At 38.1% G+C, this 12,153-nt stretch overlaps 1 long non-coding RNA gene across 1 annotated transcript; it reads right to left on the bottom strand.

Annotated features, from left to right (window-relative positions):
- Positions 1 to 1,857: 1,857 nt before the first annotated feature.
- Positions 1,858 to 5,045, bottom strand: LOC138033146 (uncharacterized). Its single transcript, XR_011128579.1, has 3 exons — positions 4,929 to 5,045; positions 3,212 to 3,285; positions 1,858 to 2,879 (listed from the first exon to the last, which is right to left on the bottom strand). It is a non-coding gene; the product is annotated as an uncharacterized lncRNA (long non-coding RNA).
- Between the last annotated feature and the right edge of the window lie 7,108 nt (positions 5,046 to 12,153).

Below are 12,153 nucleotides of genomic sequence, written 5' to 3'. Positions count from 1 at the left end.
CTATTGGTGCCAAATCTAAAGCATCCAAATCAAGAAAAAAGAAGGAACAGAAGAAAAAAGGGAGAAGAAGAGGATTGCTGCCTCAGAAAGCCGTAGGACCCGAACCTGTATAATTTTTCGGTATTTGGGAGGTGAACCCATTGATGACAACTAGGAAACAGAAGTATGTGGAATTCCTCAGCTAGAAACTGTAGACCTAGAAACCCTCTCGCTGTTTAAATCAAGAACAGACCTGGCATGTCTGCGGGACCTCTTAAATGCCAAATGTTTTATTGGCAAAGCTCACAACGTGGTTTGTGACTTCTGTGCATGAGCGATTGTTTCAATCTATCATATGTTGACATTCTAAATAAGTTAAAGCATGTGTTTATGTTGATGCAATATTTAGACATTATGGATAGTCAAAGGCGTGGCATCTGTCTATTTGGAAAATGTTTATGTATTCATTGTCGAATTTGTGAAATTTAATTAAGACCCCCCTCAACTTACTTGAGAAATCTAATGTAAAGCCCCCCCCTCCTTTCCATTATTTTAACTTAAGGCCCCCCCCTCTGGTTTTAGGGGCCCCCCCTCCTGATAATTATTGCACAGTCCCTAATAGCGGGCTTCGTGATGCCTTGGATATTGTCTTTAAGAATCATTCGGCGTCGCTTTGCACCACCTTTCCCGAGTCCTTTCCCTCCTTTACCCCGACCAGAGATGTGTGACTCTTCTCCGTGAGATATTCTTCAGTTTTTAAATTCCACTGGTACTCGACGACAGTGTGTGACTTTTACCTATATTAATGTACGCCGGACCTCTTAGGAAACTGTAGACATTTGTGATTGGTGTGTTATTTCGCTTGTTTCTGCATAATTTACTTTCCTTACTTTGCATAAATTATACAGTCAAACATTTTGATCCGTCAATAGAAGCCGATTATATGAGCTGGGCTGGCGTGATCAATTTCTCCCTTTTGCATGACAAAACTTTCGTTTATTCATAAAAGTTAGAGACTGCAGAAATTTCGTGTTTTTAAGATCGACCGTCGTTAATCTTTCGATGAGAATTCGATTCAGAGTTATATATATAAACTATGTTATTTTTTTCTTAATCTGTCTTTCTGGTGCAAACGCAAAGCCAAACAATGTTTTTGACCTGGCATCAGATTAGACTAACAAGAAGAGGAATTATGAAGCGGAAACAACACCTTCAATCCTTTCTTAGTGTGTGCAACGTTTGCATAGTGCAACTGCAAGACATGCTGGAAAACGTCCGTCAGAGCAATTTGCAGTTAGTTTTTTTGTAGACTACTTATTTAAAGAAGAAACGAGTGAATTTTACTCAACAGCGTGTTTTGTTATCTTTAAACTGAATTTATTACCAAAGCTTAAAAAACTAAAAGACCTCAAAATGAGCTAAAATGGTGAGAACATTACAAAATAATTAAAGGTGTGAGCCAAAGGGCCTCTGCTGGCGCGACATGTGGGTGACCCCTCAAATAGTCTTAATTACGCCCACTTGAAAAAATTAACTGCAACGCTGCAGTTCAATACCACCCAATAGGCCTTTTGCAACAAACGATCACATGGTACAAAATCCGCCATGCTGGAGGGCAAGCTCTTTATTATTCCCCCACTGGCACATTAAAACAAAGAGATCTGAACCAGTCAACCTTGACTTGCCTTTGTTTTAATGTCCCAGAGGGGGAATATTAATGAGCTTGCCCTCCAGCGTGGCGGATTTTGTACCACGTGATCGTTAGTTGCAAAAGGCCCATTCAGTGCCTTCTCTTTTTGTGTAACGCGTACCACAGGCAACCCAGTGTTTTATAAAAAAAAGAATCAGATTAAAAAAAAAGAAAAATTTATGGTCATTTCAGCTTTTCGACTGTCCTCAAACAGATCATAGGTGAGAACCAATCAAAATTCTTGCATTATTCAGTTTATTAATAGTGACTGTCGAACTTATTCTTTTTGTGCAGTTATCCCTCTTGTCCACCTCGACTGAATCTCCCTTATAAATCTGATATTCTGAAGTACTGCTTGTATTAAGAAAAAAAAATTATATCCAAAAATGTTAAGCCTCCTTTAAAAGGCAGACGAAAATTAAAGAAATTAATTCGAACAATTTTCATGTTATTCAAAAGTGAAAAAACATACGTACATTGCAAATGGTTGCTGTGCAACTTGGCAATTCATTTAAAAGACAGCTAACTTTACAATGACTGTCAATTATTTAAAATATTTTGCAGTTATTCTGAATACGTTTGGCTATTATCGAGTTTATTCTATCCCTATCTTTTTTTATCATAGCAAGTCAAGAAAACAAAGAATAAATAAGCGCTCTTATTCTCGCGCTTCTGCTTGCGTTGCAAGTGGAAAACAGGCTGAACGGGTCTATACATGTATTGTGTCAATTCGTTGATTTCATTTGCACAGACTGGCTTGCCTTTTAAGTAATGTGCTCCTTGAAACATCATTGCCTAATATCGGACAACATGGTGTGACAATGATGGGCCGATATTGTGTTAACTAGTTGGTTTCGTTCGCACGCCGGGGAGTTAAGTCCCCGCAACGATAAACTGTTCAAGAAGGTCCCCTGTAATGCCGAGATATTCATGTCTTACCTCTACTCTAACCGCTATCTTAATGTTGCGTTCACGCCTTGTCGCTTCGCGACATATTATTGATGACATTCCCTTTGCATAAAAATGAGTATTTGTCTTAATCACATGGAAGTGATATGCTATCATAAACATGCCTCCCTGTTTTTGGAGACGACTCGTACTCCTCAGGGGAGGCAGGCGTGATTGAACTTTTTCGTCGACTTGCCGAACCGCTTACTCATGTTTTGTCTTCTGTAAAATTGTCCTCATCGGGTGTGTCGGTCGAAATTTCCTGCAATTAGAAATGGATGAAGGAAATACGTTTGATTCCATCCAAGCTTGTGCGTTTTCAAATTTCTTCTTTATCACCCAGACAAGCGTTGTTTTCAACTATCCTTACTATAACATTAACGATGTATACAACTGTTTTTTAAAGTTCTCCCGCGCCGGCATTATGACGTTCGCGCGAAAATTTTCTAACATTGATTTTTTTTCTGCAAATTTCACCATTGAAAGTTTTGGTATGAAGTGTCCAGTGACACCAAATGGCTCTAACTTTAGAGTGAAAGAAGCGTACCAGCAGTAAAGTGAATTGGTCGAGAAGACGTGGATGCTAATTCATACCTGTGCCTCATAACTCTCCATCAGCATCCTGGCTAGCCACGTGAAATGTGCCTCCATAGAATGGCAAGGGCTCACTGTGAAAAGACGAAGAATTCACAGGTCAATCTATTTGCTTCATAGCGTTGTTTGCTAGAGGAGAACTTTTCGCGTGCGAGCTGATTTCGAGGGATGCTCAGGCTTATTTACACCATTTAGTGTTACCTTTTGACTGCACACCATTCGAGAGGAAATGGATGCCAATTTCTTTCTATTACCCAATGTAAAGCCTGATTGAAGTTTGCTTGTTTATGGCAAAGTATCAAGCAAGCTTTGCGATTTGTAGTCAAATTTTCTCAAACGCAAAACATGTTGACATGATAATACTAGTTATCTATTTTCCAATTTCCTATAATCTCGATTGTGAAAATGATTGTAGAAACGTAATTTAAGAAAAAAAAACAGTCCTTCTCAGGACTATACTTTGCCGGAAGATCAAATTTCGTCAAGATATAGAGATTTGTCCCACAGCCTTCTGCACACCAAGAATTAACCAGGATATTATTTAAAATTTGCGTCTTTTGCAGTTTGCATTGATATATACAAAGCTCTTTGACTGGAAAATGAGGCAAGAATTATAAAAAAAATATTCCCCAGTGAAAAACAAAACATAACCCAATGTGTCCATACTTGGCTGTATCCTCTTAATCTGTTCTCAGGCCACAGTTGTGATATAGATTACGCAGATAAGGTTCGATCTTGATTAAACAAATTAACACATGGAAAATATGTGGGAATGGGCCGTAGCAAAAATGACATCCCGTTCTCTCAATTTCTTAGACTGAGGCGCTTCTGTAGTAACGACTCCGGTTTCAACAACAAGTGAATCTTATTTGTAGCGAGATAATGGAGCATATTTCGGTTTAGAATGTTATACGTCACTTTGAAAGTCAACATATCTTAAAGTGATTTTCAGCACTGTTATAGAAGATTCCACTCTAGTGAGATCCCTGAGTTGATTGGCTTTATCAATGACGTTGCAAGAGAAATGCAAAACGGAGAGCAAACCGACGTGATTGCCATGGATTCTCGAAGGTTTTTGACAAAGTACCCCATAAGGAACTGTTGTTCTATATAGCCCACTAATAAACTCATACAAATCCTTATATTCTTCCCCAGAGCCTCCAGATGATGCCTTTTGTTTAGCACTGAATATTAATATATCGAAAGTGGGCTATTGCCAAATTTTGATATTGACAAGACTTCCTCAATAATAGGCAGCAGTGTGTTGTCCTGGAAGGGGTGAAATCAAAATACATCCATGTTACATCGGGGGTCCCAAAGAAGTCTGTTTTGGGGCCAATCCTATTTTTGGCCTTCATATGATTTACCAAGCTGTATAAAGGCAAAAGTACGACTCTTTGCTAAAGACAGCTGTTCATATAATTGTTGAATCCATGGACGACTGTGTTTAATTACAGCAAGACCTACGAAGCCTAGAGAAGTGGGAGAAAGATTGGAAGATGGAATTTGATATTGCTAAAGGTAATGCCCTGAGAATTTCAAGAAGAAGTGTGCCCATTATCTTCAACTACACACTTCATGGCCGATACGTCATCTACGACAGAAAATTGGTTCAACCAATTAGTTGTTTATAGGTTGCCTATTTTGGCGTTAATGTTAATTTGTGCTTGGCAACAAGGTAACAAATTAGCCAGATAAAAGACAATCAACGACTTACCCTTCGTAAATATCATGTCATATTTGTCGTAGGAAGAGATGCAACTGCTCCGTTTGAATTTGGATTTGTTTACCGAGAACCTAAAGTACGGGATAACAAAAAGATTTAGCATTTTATTAGAAAACTTTGTTCGTTTAGATCGCTCAGTTTAGTCAAAACCGAAACTCAACGTATAAACCATCTGAAAATTCTTACCGTGGAGTAAATCCTTCCATGAACTCGTTGACAACAAAAAGAGACGAACTAAGTACTTTGCTTCTGGCAGTTCTGCTTATTACAAGTAAAAGCTGGAAAAGAGTTGTTGCATTGACTGTGGGTTCCCATGATATAGCTTCACAGGTTTAGCAGGTTTCAAACAGCGAATTCGTCCTCCGACAGCGCTTCGTTTAACCACAGTCGACTCGTCCCTTCACTGCATTCATATCAGAACGCCTTTTAATTGCAATAGGAGACGTGCACAGACTTTAGTGCGAGGGTTTTGCTTGTTAAAACGTTCTCACTCTTAACGTAAATTTGAGATCTGTTTTTTAGTTATCTATCATTGCACTGCGCATCGAAGACCAAAGTTCTTCATTTCATTAGCGTTACTTTTTTAAAGATTTTCATTTTGAGATTTCTTTTAACTTTAAGGTTACATATTTTATTTTCTCTTATTTTATTTTACATATTTTATTTTCAAAACATGCGCGTCGCCACAAACTAACTTAATGCCTTGTTTATCTGTTTCGAAAAAAATAATAATAGTAACAATAATAACAATAATAATAACAACAACAACAATAACAATAATAATAAATAATAATATATAATAATAATGATAATAATAATAATATAGTAATAATATTTTTGAGGGGAGCAACCTCGTTCCCAGGGCTTCTCTCTCAGGGGGGGGGGGTGGGGCCGTAGGGAAAGCCCCGCCCCCAAATAAGGGAGAAGCCCTGGGAACGAGGTTGCGAAGCGAGGGGGAGGGGATCGTGACCATTCTTGCCCGGCATTAATTATTGCAGTCTTTACTTAAACTAGAAGTACTACATCAAAAATAAGACACAAACGGAGTGACAAACATAAACAAGCGCATTGTTTGAAATTAGTTACTTGACGTTTCGTATGCTTCGACATACATGCTTAAAAGTGATCATTAACTAATTGTTAATTAGTTGTTTTGAAGTCATTAGTCAGTTATGTTACACATGAAAACTTTAAATTAGTAGTTAAAAGTCACTTCTGAAGATGTATATCGAAGCATACGAACCGCCAAGAAAATAACTTCCCAAACAAAGAAGCTTTGTTTTAATGTTCGTCGCCGCTGTTTGCGTGTTATTTTTTTATAATTCTTTGTCTTGCACGGCATTATTTGTTTGTGAAGTAGATTGCAGTCTTTGTCTAAAATAGATGTACTTCTCTCAGATTGGACAGGTTGCTGTTGCACAGACGTTTTCCTGTTCTTATCAGTCTGAGAGGTGTTTGGTCTTTTTCTTCACGGCTAAGTTTAATTTGCGGCAAAGAAGTCTTTCATATTTCGGGAGATCTTCCACAAGGAGATAGTCTCCTGTCTACGATTAATGCCTGGATTCTACGAACTTCACTTTCGTCTTGTCCAGAGTGTTGGTGTTGGTTTACCGTAGATCATGTCCTCGACAGACGGTTCCACTTCCTCGTCCGCGTCCACTGCCTCTTCTACTTGTTGTTTGCTGCTTTGACCGTTTTGTGACTACTTCTCTGACATCTCGAGCTCGGTTGTCGTTGCTTTGCTCTTAGTGTTCTCCTCCGATTCTTCTTCGTTTTTTGTCTGGTTCGTCTTCATCCTCATTGTCGTCCAAGGGATGTTTTCATTCTGTCCAAATGCGCTTCATTCTCAGGGATATTAATTCAGTCCGTGCGCATTAAGGAAAGAAAAGAAAGATCAATATAGTGCCACGGAAAGAGGTTTACTTGCAAAATCAAATCCAACACCTTAATTGAACAAAAACATCATCCTTCTCCAGCAGATATAACATAACAAAATACATTTTAATCATTTCACTATAACGCCTTTCAGTACAAGATTATTTGAAACGTTCTTTAGACAAAGTTACCAACACTTTATACGGAATGAAGAAAAAAAAAAAAACCAAACCCTTACAGTCCCTATTGTACCAAAGCCGAGCAGACTATATTGCATTTATTCTTCTCATGCCCGATGGCAAAATCGTTTTCCGGTGTATTCATAAATGGCTCATGTCTCTCTGGCCAAATAAAATAGGTACACTTTCGGAAATATAAATCATGTACGGTGTGTTAAATAATTGGTCGGCTTGTTCAACCCTGTCTTCTGATCAAAACAGATAACTTTCTATATACACCAATGCGACTCTACTTTGCAAATTACAGTTTACACTACGATATTGTTGAAATACGGAAAAATACAGATCTTTTCCACAAATACTAGTGCTTAACTTCAAGAGGACAAAGCCGAAACAGCAACAGAAAACAAATAGGAGTGTATTAAAATATGATAATACTAGTCATTATTGAGGTTCAAACTAACACAATACTTTCGTTATCTCTTTCTAACATTAATAATTATCATAATTATTATAACTATAATTATAGTCACAATAATTTGAATAATTATAACTATAATAATGTTAATAATATATAATTATAATATTTTTTTTGAGGGGGGGCAACTTCGTTCCCAGGGCTTCTCTCTCAGGTGGGGGCGGGGCGGTAGGGAAAGCCCCGCCCCAAATGAGGGAGAAACTCTGGGAACGAGGTTGCAAAGTGAGGGGAAGGGGATCGTGACTGTTCTTGCACGGCATTATTCATTGCCGTGTTTACCTAAACTAGAAGTACTAAATCAAAAAAGAAGACGCAAACAGTGTGAAAAACATAAACAAGCGCATTATTTGAAATTACACACTTGACGTTTCGTATACTTCGACTTATATCCTCAGAAGTGACCGTTAACTAATTGTTAATTGCTTTGAAATCATTAGTTAGTTATGTTAGTGCGAAAAGATATTAGTTAATTGTCACGTCTGAGGATCGATGTCGAAGCATACGAACTGTGAAGTAAAAGACTTCTCAAACAATACTGCATTAATTTAATGTCCGTCGCAGCTGTTTACGTCTTGTTTTTTTATAATTCTCAACGTAGATCGCCTTCTTTGTCTAAACTAGAAGTACTTCTCTCAGATTGGATAGGTTGGATAGGTACTTGCTGTTCTTTTCGCTCTGAGATGTGTTTCTTCTTTGTCTTTTCGGCTGAGTTTGCGGCAAAGAAATCTTTCAAATTCGGGAGATCTCCCACAAGGGAATATTTTCCTGTCTATGATTATTGCCTGGATTTTACGCACTTGTCTTTCGTCTTCTCCAGAGTGTTCTGAACATCATGTCCTCGACAGACGGTTCCTTTTCCTCGCCTACGTCCACAACCTCTTGAACTCCGTTATCGTTGCAGCTCTTAGTGTTCTCCTCCAATTCTTTTTCTTTGTTTTTAACTTGTTCGTCTTCTTCCTCATTGTCTTTCCGGAGATGTTTTCTTTCTTTCTAAGCGAGATGCATCACATCGTTTGTCTAAATGCGCTTGTAGGAATCGTCTCCTCGTTTCGGTGGGTCAGTACTTGCAGGGGTTTTTGCCAGCCCACCAACCGCGCAAGTAGGTAAAATATAACGGGACGGTTTTTTGGCAGCTAACTCACATTTGTAACTTACTACAGTCTACAAGGGGCACTTAGAAGACTATAGCACTTTATCCTGACTGGTGCAACTATAGATGCATGGCCACAGGAGAAAGGACAACTGATGGTGGTGACTGATTATATATCACAGGGGTTGTTGCTTGGCCGTGTTATATCATTAGAGGTGTTCAATTTCTTGCTATCTTACTTGTCGTCTTCCTCGTTGTGAAATTTGGCTATTAAATGTTTAAGACTCGGGGTTATACGTCTTTCAGTGCAAGATTATTTGAAACGTTCTTTAGACAAAGTTAGCGACACTTTATATGGAATATATCGCTTACTCTAACGTGTCAGATTTGGATCGCTTAAAAATGAAATTAAGATGTTTTCGAAACCACGTCTTTTATCGCGCTAATCATTGTTAGCTACTTTTTGTGGTAACAATTTCCAACATTGGTTTTTGCTATTCTGTCTATTCTGTCCGAACTCGTGGCGTTCTAAACATGGAAAAAACTCGAAAAGGTTGACATATAGTGCTTGTATGGTATAGGCAAGCTCCTACTTAATACCTCTCAATAGTGCTTATGGTACAGTCTTTAAATTTATCATTTAACTACATTAATGCAAAATCTGACATGTCTAGGCTTAAAATGCCGATTTTACAAGCACTCAATTTAAAGTTGTTCCTTTTGGGTCAAAATACCACGTGACAAGCAGCTCTGACGTCATTTTGCTAACATAGGGTGCAATCCATTCTTTTGGGACTATTCCAGTTGTTCTTATTCCGGTTTACGGAGAACAGAACACACGGAATACTAATTCCTAAAAGAACGCATCTGCCGAACTGGTTCCAAAAGAACACGATTACCGTCTATTCGGAGTATTCCTATTCCGGAATGGTCCCAAAAGAAAGCACCCATAGTGTCACATCGCGTATGCCAGGAAATGCCGGAGAAAGATGAGCAAAAACGTGGGAGACATTGTGTTCGTGGCGCCCCCAACCAACAAACGTGCATTCGAATGCACAGGTTTCTCATGCAAAAAATCCAGTTGTGAGAGGATAATGGGTGATTATCCTAACACCTAGGATTAACCTTCCCAGGTTAATCCTAGGAAAATTGTATTTGTGGGATTCCAGAAGGAACAAAGTTTATTCCAATATGTTTAGTTTTCAGACAAAAGTAAACATCAAATATGAAACAGAAAAATATATTTGTACCAGATAACTAGAATTTTACAGTAAATGGACAATATTATGTATTTGTGGATTCCACAAGGAACAAAGTTTATTCCAATATGTTTAGTTTTCAGACAAAAGTAAACATCAAGTATGAAACAGAAAAATATATTTGCACCAGATAACTAGAATTTTACAGTAAATGGACAATATTATCTGTTTAAGAGAGTTTTAACGTTTTTGTCTTGTTTTGTTTTTTGTCTGTTTGTTTTTTTTTTTTAATCCGTGTAATGTACGGTTAGTGTGTGTTCAACTGCTCAGTACAAATAGTACGTTGTTTCTTTAAGTAATATTATTTTAGAATAATTGTATAGTATGCATATTGCTTGTTCATTTGTAATCTGGTGTTTAATTACTGAATGAAATAAAATAAAATAAAAAGTAATTAGACACAAGCCCAATTTTAATATCAAACACGAAGTGTTTCTTTAAGTCTAAGAATTTCTAACAATAATGTAAGGGCAGGGGTTAGCGTTATTTTTAGGCAAAGATAAATGCATTCAGGCATTTCTGGACATATCTGAATTTGTCCGTCGACACAGGCACGATTTTAAGGATCTTTCTTCGAAACATGCGGCGCTCTGTTCCGCAGGTTTTGAAAAATATTGCTATGATCGACACCTGTCTGTATTTGAAAACATGAGGAGGTTCTTGAAAAAAGCTTAAGGGCGCTGTATAAACAAGGAAAAAACGGTGGTTCGAGTTCCCGCCTGCAGCATCCGAAGAAGCTCATGCCCAGTGAACGTAGAGAAAGAAAGGTGAGACGATATTCCACAGTCTATGGAAATATTGTAAGTGTGTCTGTTCTTACAGTATAGAAATATTGCAAGTGTGTACGATCTTCAAACCTATATTATCAGAATGTTCCGCTTATGGAGTCCTTTGTCTTTTCTACAGAGTTCAATGACTTATGTGAATTTTGCTAGAATTTTAAATATTCCTCTCGTCGGGACCACAATTTTACTGTCGTTATCACTGAGCAATCACAGGCTATTACCTCAGCGTTTGTCTTTCACCTTATTCCAAAATGGCCGCCACTCCGTAAAGGCTGGAGCGAGTTGCACGAAAGCGAGGTCATAAGGGCCAAAACAAGAGACTTACAGCTTCTACTGAGAAGTTACGGATTAAAAGTATCGGTTGGTAACTGTACTCTTACGTCAGTAAGAGAGAATATGGCAAGTGCTTTGTCTGGACCCCATGTACCAACCAAAGAAGATATTCCGAAAAGTTTTCTTGCTGTAAGAAAACCTTCAAGACTGAAGAACACCGAATTAAACTTTTGGTTACGCTATCGCGACGAACTCATGCAAAGGTCTCTCAACAAAAGCCCATCTTGTGAAAAGGTAAGACTAACTCATTATCTAGGAACGTTTTACGTGTTCGTTATGTAGAAATATGATTTGGATTCTTTCATTTCAGGGTAGAGGAATATGTAAGCAGAGGATTGTGTCAAAATATTGTCGATCCAGATCCGAGATGATTTACACGAAACGAAAGCTTTACTGTGTGAGTGCGAATTCTTACAAAACGGTAGGCGACTCAAGTGATGTGGCAAGCTCATTAACGCCATAACCTGGGACACAGTGGAAACAGAAAATTCCATCGGACAGCTGGCCCGGGAATCATCCCTTGAAATAGCGCCTCTTTTTACAAGGGCAGAGATGAACAGACATATCGGAAAGTCTGGGAAGCATATCAGTGGCAATAATTAACAATTAGCCCATAAGGCGAAGCCGAATGGGCTATTGACCTGTGGCCCTTGAGGACGAAGGGTCTAATTGTTTTAGTATCACCCAACTAGTCGGACAGAAATGGCAATAATAAGGTTAGCAAATGTAAGTTAAAGAAATATTTATTTGGGAAAAAAAAAAAACGAAAGAAAGCCTCACGCTTTTCCCTATTCGAGGACTATCAATAATAGTCCCCACTAGTTGGGTGATACTAAACAACTTATACATGTGAGTAAAAAGAGCTGCCTTTATTAATGATAATCATGAAGTTATTCTTCTGGGCCCAGTTCCTCAAAAGCCGATTAACACTAATCTAAGATTAAAAATTAACCAAGCAGTTTATTTCTGTACTCCCAAATGCTGTTCAACGCAGATTTTCGGCAGAACTTTACACGAGAAGACGTCAATCTTGAAAAAAAAAATAAGCAAAAGAAACTTTCACCAAAAAGTTGAAAACGTGAAACAAAAGTTTACGCTAATCCTGGATTAAGTTAATCGGCTTTCGAGGAACCGGGCCCAGCAGTTTAAATTTCATAGGAAGCTTACATGGAATTCCCAACATGGAATTAGTGCAATAGTCAGGCTTTCTGCATCTA

This window comes from Montipora capricornis, chromosome 14, assembly GCF_036669925.1.
Source record: "Montipora capricornis isolate CH-2021 chromosome 14, ASM3666992v2, whole genome shotgun sequence".
Taxonomy (NCBI): domain Eukaryota; kingdom Metazoa; phylum Cnidaria; class Anthozoa; order Scleractinia; family Acroporidae; genus Montipora; species Montipora capricornis.
This window is presented reverse-complemented; position numbering and strand designations above follow the sequence as displayed.